The sequence below is a fragment of the Salvelinus namaycush genome, chromosome 5 (assembly GCF_016432855.1).
Source record: "Salvelinus namaycush isolate Seneca chromosome 5, SaNama_1.0, whole genome shotgun sequence".
Classification (NCBI taxonomy): domain Eukaryota; kingdom Metazoa; phylum Chordata; class Actinopteri; order Salmoniformes; family Salmonidae; genus Salvelinus; species Salvelinus namaycush.
The window spans coordinates 63,560,399-63,572,997 of NC_052311.1; the positions used below are offsets into that span (position 1 = coordinate 63,560,399).

Consider the following 12,599-nt stretch of genomic DNA (forward strand, 5'->3'; position numbering starts at 1 on the left):
AGAGCACCTGGGGAGTAGGAGTGGAGCTAGGCACTGCAGGGCCTGGATTAACCTCTACATCACCAGAGGAACAGAGGCGTAGGATGAGGGTACGGCTAAAGGCTATCAGGACTGGTCGTTTAGTGCGTTCAGAGCAGAGAGTAAAAGAAGCAGGTTTCTGGGTGTAAGAGAATAGATTCAAGGCATAATGTACAGACAGAGGTATGGTAGGATGTGAGTACATTGGAGGTAAACCTAGGCATTGAGTAATGATGAGAGAGATATTGTCTCTCGAGACGTTTAAACCAGGTGATGTCACCGCATATGTGGGAGGTGGAACTAAATGGTTGGTTAAGGCATATTGAGCAGGGCTAGAGGCTCTACAGTGAAATAAGACAGTAATCACTAACCAGGACAGTAATGGACCAGGCATATTGATATTAGGGAGAGGCATGCGTAGCTGGGGGATCAATAGGGGTCCAGTGAGTGGTTGGGCTGGCTGGAGACACGGCGATTCAGACAGTTAGCAGACCGGGGCTAGCAAGCTAGCAGAAGGGCCTTAGAGGGACGTCTCGACGGAGGAAAGTCTGTTTTGGCCTTTGCATGCAGTGATGTCGGTAGACCAGTCGTGATGGATTAGTAGGGTTCCAAGTAGCAGAGGGGTCCAAGTCCAATTGGCAAAATAGGTATAGTGGCCCAAGAAATTGGCCGATGGATCTATACAGCTAACAGTCCAATATACTCTAGATAGCTAGCGGGCCGCGGCTAGTGAGCATTCAGGGGTGGTCGCGATGTAGAGGCCAGTTGAGTACCCCCTCGAGCAGATAACGTCGTAGTCCAGTCGTGAAGGATCGGCGGGGTTCCGTGCCCCGTACCGGCAGTAGAAGGGGTCCGGGTATTGTAGCCCAGGAGTGGCTGATGGGCCTCTTTAGCTAAACGGGAGAAAGGGCCTAGCATGGGCTAGCTTCAGGCTAATTGGTGCTTGCTCCGGGACCGACGTTAGCTAGTACTCGGATAGCAGCTAGCTAGCTGCGAAGATCCAGGTGAAAATGTCCAGAGCTTGAGGTAGGAATCCGGGGATATGGAGAGAAAATAGGTCCGGTATGCTCTGGTTTGAGTCGCGTTGTACAGACTGGCGAGAGCTTTCCGAGCTAAAGGTTAGCTGCTGACTACTAGCTAGTGAGCTGGCTAGCTTCTGTTGGGGGATTCCGGATTCGAGGTGAATAATACTTTAGAAAAAAACAGATCCGCACCACATTGGGTGAGGTGGGTTGCAGGAGAGTGTTTTGAAGTTGAGTTTTAGAAAAAATATAAAAAAATATATGCAAAGAAAAATATATTAAAAGATATATACACGGGACACGACAAGACGAGGACAAAAGACGTCTGACTGCTACGCCATCTTGGAATCTGCTAACCATGTGTATGTGACCAATAAAATTTGATTTGATTTGATTTATTTAACTTAGAATTAAATTTTAGTAAAACATTTCAGTCGCATCTCGCACCTGCCCTTAGGCCTATCTGACCAATCAAACATGTCAACAACTTTCTAACCCATTCCACAGCAAGCTGCTCTATCAGTGCTCATTGGTGGAGTAAATTAATGAGCTAAAATGTAAAAACACTGTTGATTTCCCAGGTAAAAAAATGAACAAAAATGTACTATATGAACCATTACCTTTTTTGTTTGAACGGGATTAGAACTTTATTTTCTGTCCAGAACACCAGAAAAAAAAGGGTTTCTGTTGGAACTGAACAATTGGAATATAATTTATGTTCCAAACCCTGGTATTTACAGTTTAGTATAGTATAAATACTCTAGTAAAACTGTAGCATATACTATAGTAAATACTGTAGTGTTTTTGCGGACTGTAGTATTTACTGTATTGTTTTTGGGAACATTACTGTGGTATTTACTAAAGTGTTTTAGCTTTATTATCTTTGACATAGAGGTGGAGGCTTTCTCCTTGAGGAAACCTACTGGAGAAATACTAAAAGAGGACATTTTCCAAAACCTGTAGGTAGATAGTTTGGGCTGGGTTCTGAATGGATAGTTCAGAGCTTCTGCTCTTTTCTATAACCTGTAGGGAACACAGTATATGGTCTATACTTGGCATTTAGGTTTCTCACTTATGGACAGAGGGGAATGGGCAAATTAAATATTGTAGTATCTACTATAATTTAAAAAACTGTAGTGTTTTTGAGGACTGTTATGTAGTATTCATTGTCTTTTTTGTGGATAATACTGGAATATTTATTTACAATAGTATTTATAGTATTTTACAGTATACTATAACATTCTATAGAAAGTACTACACATGATCGAGGGATACTACAGTGTGTAGTACGGTAGTATTTTTTCATGTGGGTAGTGTGAGTCAGTAGGCCCAGTTCCTGTGCTGTCTCACTCCACTGTACCCTCTGTCTGCACTGACATCAGTGTACCCCCTAGCAGGGAAGGGACTCAAAACTGACATTGGATCACTTCCTATGAACAACTTCATCCAACTCCACATGAAGTGATTAGGCTAATCGCTGGGAGTCGCTGGGTCCTGAGCTGCACTCGGAGCAGCTAGAAGGCTTTAATCTCCTCTCTATGCATGCTGGGGCTGATCTGGGAGCAGAAAGTAATGGTTTTAGGCAGCAGCTAAATAGCCCGGGGAGGGATCAAATTACTTTACCACCAGGGTAGTTCCCCCCATTTCCCTTGGATTACATCACCTCCCAGGAGCCTTCATCCGTGAGCAAGCACATACCGCACGGCGAGGTGAGGCCTGAAACTACGCTGTAGGGTGGGTGGGGGGACTGTGATCTATGATCTCTATATATGATATGTACTGTACAGTAGTCTATATATGATATGTACTGTACAGTAGTCTATATATGGTATGTACCGTACAGTAGTCTATATATGATATGTACCGTACAGTAGTCTATATATGATATGTACTGTACAGTAGTCTATATATGGTATGTACTGTACAGTAGTCTATATATGATATGTACTGTACAGTAGTCTATATATGATATGTACTGTACAGTAGTCTATATATGGTATGTACTGTACAGTAGTCTATATATGGTATGTACAGTACAGTAGTCTATATATGATATGTACCGTACAGTAGTCTATATATGGTATGTACTGTACAGTAGTCTATATATGATATGTACTTTGCAATAGTCTATATATGGTATGTACTGTACAGTAGTCTATATATGGTATGTACTGTACAGTAGTCTATATGTGGTATGTACTGTACAGTAGTCTATATATGGTATGTACTGTACAGTAGTCTATATATGGTATGTACCGTACAGTAGTCTATATATGGTATGTACTGTACAGTAGTCTATATATGGTACGTACTGTACAGTAGTCTATATATGGTATGTACTGTACAGTAGTCTATATATGGTATGTACTGTACAGTAGTCTATATATGGTATGTACTGTACAGTAGTCTATATATGGTATGTACCGTACAGTAGTCTATATATGATATGTACCGTACAGTAGTCTATATATGGTATGTACTGTACAGTAGTCTATATATGATATGTACTGTACAGTAGTCTATATATGATATGTCCTTTGCAATAGTCTATATATGGTATGAACTGTACAGTAGTCTATATATGGTATGTACCGTACAGTAGTCTATATATGGTATGTACCGTACAGTAGTCTATATATGGTATGTACTGTACAGTAGTCTATATATGGTATGTACTGTACAGTAGTCTATATATGGTATGTACTGTACAGTAGTCTATATATGGTATGTACTGTACAGTAGTCTATATATGGTATGTACTGTACAGTAGTCTATATATGGTATGTACTGTACAGTAGTCTATATATGATATGTACTTTGCAATAGTCTATATATGGTATGTACTGTACAGTAGTCTATATATGGTATGTACTGTACAGTAGTCTATATATGGTATGTACCGTACAGTAGTCTATATATGGTATGTACCGTACAGTAGTCTATATATGGTATGTACTGTACAGTAGTCTATATATGGTATGTACCGTACAGTAGTCTATATATGGTATGTACTGTACAGTAGTCTATATATGGTATGTACTGTACAGTAGTCTATATATGGTATGTACTGTGCAATAGTCTATATTGCATATGTGTAAACTCTCCTTCCAGACTCACATCAAACATCTCCAATCCAAAGTTAAATCTAGAATTGGCTTCCTATTTCGCAACAAAGCATCCTTCACTCATGCTGCCAAACATACCCTTGTAAAACTGACCATCCTACCGATCCTCGACTTCGGCGATGTCATTTACAAAATAGCCTCCAATACCCTACTCAATAAATTGGATGCAGTCTATCACAGTGCCATCCGTTTTGTCACCAAAGCCCCATATACTACCCACCACTGCGACCTGTACGCTCTCGTTGGCTGGCCCTCGCTTCATACTCGTCGCCAAACCCACTGGCTCCAGGTCATCTACAAGACCCTGCTAGGTAAAGTCCCCCCTTATCTCAGCTCGCTAGTCACCATAAGAGCACCCACCTGTAGCACGCGCTCCAGCAGGTATATCTCTCTGGTCACCCCCAAAACCAATTCTTCCTTTGGCCGCCTCTCCTTCCAGTTCTCTGCTGCCAATGAACTACAAAAATCTCTGAAACTGGAAACACTTATCTCCCTCACTAGCTTTAAGCACCAGCTGTCAGAGCAGCTCACAGATTACTGCACCTGTACATAGCCCATCTATAATTTAGCCCTAACAACTACCTCTCCCCCTACTGTATTTATTTATTTATTTAGCTCCTTTGCACCCAATTATTTCTATCTTTACTTTGCACATTCTTCCACTGCAAATCTACCATTCCAGTGTTTTACTTGCTATATTGTATTTACTTCGCCACCATGGCCTTTTTTTGCCTTTACCTCCCTTATCTCACCTCATTTGCTCACATTGTATATACTTATTTTTTTCTACTGTATTATTGACTGTATGTTTGTTTATTCCATGTGTAACTCTGTGTTGTTGTATGTGTCGAACTGCTTTGCTTTATCTTGGCCAGGTCGCAGTCGTAAATGAGAACTTGTTCTCAACTTGCCTACCTGGTTAAATAAAGGTGAATAAAACAAATATATGATATGTACTGTATAGTAGTCTATATATGATATGTACTGTATAGTAGTCTATATATGGTATGTACTGTACAGTAGTCTATATATGGTATGTACTGTATAGTAGTCTATATATGATATGTACTGTATAGTAGTCTATATATGATATGTACTGTACAGTAGTCTATATATGATATGTACTGTACAGTAGTCTATATATGATATGTACTGTACAGTAGTCTATATATGATGATAGGGATGAGAAATGGTGTTGGGAGGAGTTTCATACACTATTTACCCTAGAAGCAATAGAAGGTGATCTGCTGCCTTATTGTATGTATCTGACGTTGGGTGTGTCGCTGTGTGTGTGTGTATGTTTGCAATATGCGTATGTGTGTTAGTAAAACTCACATCTGGCCTTAGCCCAGATTTCCCTGAGTTCATCATGTCATGTGGCAGTAAAGCAGCCAATCCCCTAATGTGTTGTATCTGGTACAACAATGAATGATTCCTCTAATAGTGTATCAGTAAGCAGAAGCCATGTATTATGAGAGTTTATTGGATTAGAACAGGACGGAGGGTGTGGAATCAGAAGCCCTCTATGAGGTACTTGGAGGGTGGAATCTGTGTATGAGGTTAGAGATGGACAAGGAGGGTTAGTCTGTGTATAAATCTCTGTGTGTGTGGAATTATATGTGTGAGTGTGTTTGGAATCTCTCTGAGGTTATGGTTGGGGCAGAAGAGAAGCCCAGGTCTCCCCAGGGGACAAATGTGTTTTCTCCTGTACGCAGCAGGTTACGTCAGCTCCTCCACACGCACGCACGCACGCACGCACGCACGCACGCACGCACGCACACACACACACACACACACACACACACTCACACACACACACACACACACACACACACACACACACACACACACACACACACACACAGACACACACACACACACACACACACACACACACACACACACACACACACACACACACACACACACACACACACAGCTTATAAAGAACCCCTGTGAGGTCAGCTCCTACAGGCTGAGGCTGCCCACTGTTAGCCTGGCTAGCCAGCTAAGCCCCACAGTCTCCCAGGCGGCTCCAGCCACCAACCACCCTGCTGCCCTGCACTCTCTCTCTCTCTCTCTCTCTCTCTCCTGCTCTCTCTTTCTCCTGATCTCTCTCTTTCTCCTGATCTCTCTCTCTCTCTCTCTCTCTCTCTCTCCTGCTCTCTCCCGTTCTCTCTCTCTCCTGCTCTCTCCCTCTCTCTCTCTCTCTCTCTCTCGTGCTCTCTCTCTCTCTGTCGGCTGTCTGTCCTGCCGTTGGCTCTCTGGAAGGTTATGTGTGTATTTGGGAGGGGGTCAGTGCTGCAGACTGGGGCCTGGTGGCCTGGTGGTCTTTTCCTAAAATGTCGGCACCCCTCCTCTCGTCTTCCCCCTCTACCCGTTCCTCTCTTTTTTACTCCCTTTCTCAGGGGCTTGGGGGGCTGTGGGCAGGGGCCTTATTCCGTCAGCCCCGGGGCTTCTGTCGGAGGCTTGTTCCATTTTGCGTCATGGTGTTGACTGAGCGGACCCCACACTTAACTCCCATAGAGCAGTAGGCTGGGCGGGCAGGCGGGCGGCGCGGGGTAACGCTGCCCCATGTTCACAGACTGGTGATCTGATGGCCGTGTTTATTTTATGTAGCACTCGTTTGAAGGAGCAGAAAAAGTCTTTGGGCTTTTTGTTTCAGCACTTTCACTGCCAGGTCAGAGGTGCTCACCGTGGTAACGCTCAGGAAGAATAATATTTGCCCTCATATTCGCTCCAAACAGGCTTTTTTCCATATTAGTGTGTGTGTGTGTGTGTGTGTGTGTGTGTGTGTGTGTGTGTGTGTGTGTGTGTGTGTGTGTGTGTGTGTGTGTGTGTGTGTGTGTGTGTGTGTGTGTGTGTGTGTGTGTGTGTGTGTGTGTGTGCGTGGTGTCAGGGATATTCGTTGAGTTTCTCTTCCACTGATTCGGCACATTGGAGGTGAGGGGTAGAGAGGGGGTGAGTCGACCGCACCGCGATAGCATCTCATTCCAAGAGGAGAGGGTGTTGTTCAGGTCACCCCCGGGGGCTATCCCTGCACCCCTGACTGAACCCCTGGCTGTCACAGCCCATGGAGAGGCCCAGAGAAGGCCTTCACGGCCACATAAAGCCGCACACACTCCTACATATACACACACACTCTCAGGTAGCCTAGAGGTTAAGATCGTTCGACCAGTAACCGTTAGGTCGCTTGTTCAAATCCCCGAGCTGGCAAGGAGACTAAATCTGCCGTTCTGCCCTTGAGCAAGGCAGTTAACCCCCAACAACAGCTTCTCCCCGGGCGCTGATGACATGGACGTCGATCAGAGAGGTTGGGCCAAATGTGGAAGACACATTCGGTTGAATGCATTCAGTTGTGCAACTGACTAGGTATCCCATTCCCCCATGCCCCTGGCTCCCCCTCAGTTGTCTTGATTGTCAAAGCTTCCCGGGGGTTAATTCACTTGAATGGAGTTTGAAAAGTAAAGTTCAGGAGTGGCACAGCAGCAACACCGCCAGCTCCTCCAGCACTTTAACAAGCCTGGCCTATTAAAACTCACACACCCACCTATCTAAACCGCGTCAGCTGGTTTACATAACGCCTGTCAAACAAAGCGCCAGAAACCCCTGAGCAGAGTCGTTAAGTTTGTGTGTGGTGCAAACAAACAGCAAGGAGAAAAATAAGTAGTCGAACTACATAGCTCCTGTACCCAGCTACTGAGGTAGAACTATAACTCCTGTACCAAGCTACTGAGATAGAAGAGGTAGAACTATAACTCCTGTACCAAGCTACTGAGATAGAAGAGGTAGACCTATAACTCCTGTACCAAGCTACTGAGATAGAAGAGGTAGAACTATAACTCCTGTACCAAGCTACTGAGAAAGTACATGAACACCAATCCTCCCTCTTACCCAATTCACCTCAGCCTCTATCACCAAATGTATAGCAACTGGGATTTCCCTGGACTCCAAATACAAAACAGTCTATTCTCTATATGTCACTGAGAAGTGATGACAGAGGGTTGACACAGACACTTTCTCTGCTTCTTGAGACTGACTCTGATGCGTTTCACAATAAGGAAAATCACTGTGGCCCTGTGGGCCTAGTACCAACACTACTACTGCTACATTAGCCTGCCTAGTCTTCTCTCTCTATCGCTCTATCTCTCTATCTCCCTCTCTCTAGCTCTCTTTCTTTCTCTCTCTCTATCCATTCTGTTCTCTTCTGACTCAGCTGTTATGTAGGAAACCCTGTCCCTTTGAAGAGGGGAAGAATCTTTCATTACTCGACAGAAGAGAGAGAGAAGGAGGGAGATGAAGGGAGAGAATAACTGGTCCATTGTCTTCGCCCCCCTTCACCCACCAATGATAATTGTCCTGAGCTAATTACAGAGAAACGCTCCAACAGGTGTGGAACTCTGCACCTGGGGACAGAGGTGTGTGTGAGAGAGTATGAGAGAGAAAGAGTAAGAGAGAGAGAAAAGGAGAAAGAGAAGATAGTTCTCCCTGTATGTCTATTTACATCCATATGACAGAATGTATGCACATATCAATTCGGCTGAATGTGTAGCTACTGGTGTGATGTATGTGTGTGTGTGTGTGTGTGTGTGTGTGTGTGTGTGTGTGTGTGTCGGTATGCATATATGAATGTGTGAATGTGTGTCACACACAGACTAATGACCAAACCTTAGACATGACACACATTCAAACTCAGACAGGGATCAGAGAGGTTAACTGTAGAGCATATAAACTGGACACAATATTACACAATCAGCACAGTGCGGTAACTCTCCCCTCCAGATCTATTTTCCATACATTTGGGTTAAATTACTGGAAAGTACAAATTTGCACACACAGACACAGATTCTCACTCACTCTCACTCATACACTGCATTGAATTTCAAATGAGATTACAAAGTCACTTATTGATCAATGTAACTACAGGGGCCTCTTAGAGATGATTCACAAGCTATAACTTCTACTTCATCACAATCCCGGATCCGGGAGCACCCCCATCAGTAAAAAAGCTGACTAGCATAGCCTAGCATAGCGTCACAAGTAAATACTAGCATCTAAATATCATTAAATCACAAGTCCAAGACACCAGATGAAAGATACACATCTTGTGAATCCAGCCATCATTTCTGATTTTTAAAATGTTTTACAGGGAAGACACAATATGTAAATCTATTAGCTAACCACGATAGCAAAAGACACAACTTTTTTTCCCCACCATTTTTTTCCTGCATAGGTAGCTATCACAATTTCGACCAAATAAAGATATAAATAGCCACTAACCAAGAAACAACTTCATCAGATGACAGTCTGATAACATATTTATTGTAGAGCATATGTTTTGTTAGAAAAATGTGCATATTTCAGGTATAAATCATAGTTTACCATTGCAGCCACCATCACAACTCTCACCAAAGCAACTAGAATAACTACAGAGACCAACGTGAATTACCTAAATACTCATCATAAAACATTTATGAAAAATACACAGCGTACAGCAAATGAAAGACAAATATCTTGTGAATCCAGCCAATATTTCAGATTTTTTAAGTGTTTTACAGCGAAAACACAATATAGCATTATATTAGCTTACTACAATAGCCAACCACACAACAGCATTGATTCAAGCCAACAATAGCGATAACGAATAAACCAGCAAAAGATATAAATTTTTTCACTAACCTTCTCAAACTTCTTCAGATGACAGTCCTATAACATCATATTACACAATACATATAGAGTTTGTTCGAAAATGTGCATATTTAGCGGCACAAATCGTGGTTATACAATGAGAATAGTAGCCAAGCTGCCAACAATATGTCGGGAGAAATCTTGGGAGAGGCACCTAATCTAATCAGTAACTAAATTTAAACTTGACTAAAAAATACAGGTTGGACAGCAAATGAAAGATACATTAGTTCTTAATGCAATCGCTGTGTTAGATTTTTAAAATTAACGTTACTACGACATACAGCGCGCGTTAAAGCGAGACCGCACCGAAATTAATGGCGGAATATGAGTTTTACATTTTTCAACAGAACAACGAATTAACATCATAAATAGTTCTTACTTTTTGATGAGCTCCCATCAGAATCTTGGGCAAGTTGTCCTTTTTCCAAAAGAATCGTTGCTCGGTTGTAGATTGTCGCCTTCAACTTTGGAATTAGCAGTAAACATTAGCCATGTGGGCCAGACGTGCCCAACTCACTAGAACGCAGCACAAATAAATACCCGAAAATCGCAATATACTGATATAAACTGATATAACTCACTATCTCACTATTTGCTGACATCCAGGGGAAGGCGTATGCAGTGCATCTCAACCAATAGAAGACATGCAAATTAATAAACCGACCTCAGAACAGCCTGCAGATTTCAGATTTCTCACTTCCTCATAGGAAAATTGCTCCAACTCGAGTTCTCTTTTACTCACAGATATAATTCAAACGGTTTTTAGAAACTAGAGAGTGTTTTCTATCCAATAGTAATAATAATATGCATATTGTACGAGCAAGAATTGAGTACGAGGCAGTTTAATTTGGGAACAAAATTATTACAAAGTGCAAACAGCACCCCCTATTGAGAAAAGGTTAACTGACTCGAAGCAATAACATCGTGTGCATGTTTTTTGATAACAGCCGAGTAAGACAGAGACAGGACCCCAGTTAGAATTGGAGACGGTGACAATGATGTACAGTTGAAGACGGAAGTTTACATACATTTTAGCCAAATACATTTAATCTCACTTTTTCACAATTCCTGACATTTAATCCTAGTAAGAATTCCCTGTTTTAGGTCAATTAGGATCACCACTTAATTTTAAGAATGTGAAATGTCAGAATAATAGTAGAGAGAATGATTTATTTCAGCTTTTATTTCTTTACTCACATTCCCAGTGGGTCAGAAGTTTACATACACTCATTTAGTATTTGGTAGCATTGCCTTTAAATTGTTGAACTTGGGTCAAACGTTTCGGGTAGCCTTCCACAAGCTTCCCACAATAAGTTGGGTGAATTTTCAGTTCTGCCCACAAATGTTCTATAGGATTTAGGTCAGGGCTTTGTGATGGCCACACCAATACCTTGACTTTGTTGTCCTTAAGCCATTTTGCCACAACTTTGGAAGTATGCTTGGGATCGTTGTCCATTTGGAAGACCCATTTGCGACCAAGCTTTAACTTCCTGACTGATGTCTTGAGATGTTACTTCAATATATCCACATAATTTTCCTTCCTCGTGATGCCATCTATTTTGTGAAGTGCACCAGTCTCTCCTGCAGCAAAGCACCCCCACAACATGATGCTGCCACCCCCATGCTTCACGGTTGGGATGGTGTTCTTCGGCTTGCAAGCCTCCCCCTTTTTCCTGATGGTCATTATGGCCAAACAGTTCTATTTTTGTTTCATCAGACCAGAGGACAGTTCTCCAAAAAGTATGATCTTTGTCCCCATGTGCAGTTGCAAACTGTAGTCTGGCTTTTTTATGGCGGTTTTGGAGCAGTGGCTTCTTCCTTGCTTTCAGGTTATGTCGATATAGGACTCGTTTTACTGTGGATATAGATACTTTGTACCTGTTTCCTCCAGCATCTTCACAAGGTCCTTTGCTGTTATTCTGGGATTGATTTGCACTTTTCGCACCAAAGTACGTTTATCTCTAGGAGACAGAACACATCTCCTTCCTGAGCGGTATGACAACTGAGTGGTCCCATGGTGTTTATACTTGCGTACTATTGTTTGTACAGATGAACGTGGTACCTTCAGGCATTTGGAAATTGCTCCCAAGGATGAACCAGACTTGTGGAGGTCTACAATTTTTTTTCTGAGGTCTTGGCTGATTTCTTTTGATTTTCCCATGATGTCAAGCAAAGAGGCACTGAATTTGAAGGTAGGCCTTGAAATACATCCACAGGTAAACCTCCAATTGACTCAAATAATGTCAATTAGCCTATCAGAAGATTCTAAAGCCATGACATAATTTTCTGGAATTTTCCAAGCTGTTTAAAGTCACAGTCAACTTGGTGTATGTAAACTTTTGAACCACTGGAATTGTGAAGCAGTTAATTAAAAGTGAAATAATCTGTCTGTAAACAATTGTTGGAAAAATGACTTGTGTCATGCACAAAGTAGATGTCTTAACCGACTTGCCAAAACTACAGTTTGTTAACAATAAATTGATGGAGTGGTTGAAAAACGAGTTTTAATGACTCCAACCTAAGTGTATGTAAACTTCCGACTTCAACTGTTAAGTCCTTTCTCTTTCGGGACTGTTTTCGGGCTTTTTACCATAAAAGCGTTGAGCCAAAGTTGTTGACCGGATGAAAGGAAGAAGTTTGGCTACCAGCCAAAGCATTAGAGGAAAAGACAAGCCCAACTTCTTGAGATTTTAGATAAATACCACTTCATGAAGTCGTGGGAATTTGAGGATGCTCCAAAACTGAA

At 42.2% G+C, this 12,599-nt stretch overlaps 1 non-coding gene across 1 annotated transcript; it reads right to left on the minus strand.

Annotated features, from left to right (window-relative positions):
- Window positions 1-1,936: 1,936 nt before the first annotated feature.
- On the minus strand, window positions 1,937-1,989 carry LOC120048916. The gene has a single exon (XR_005477065.1). It is a non-coding gene; the product is annotated as a U7 small nuclear RNA (small nuclear RNA).
- Window positions 1,990-12,599: the final 10,610 nt, after the last annotated feature.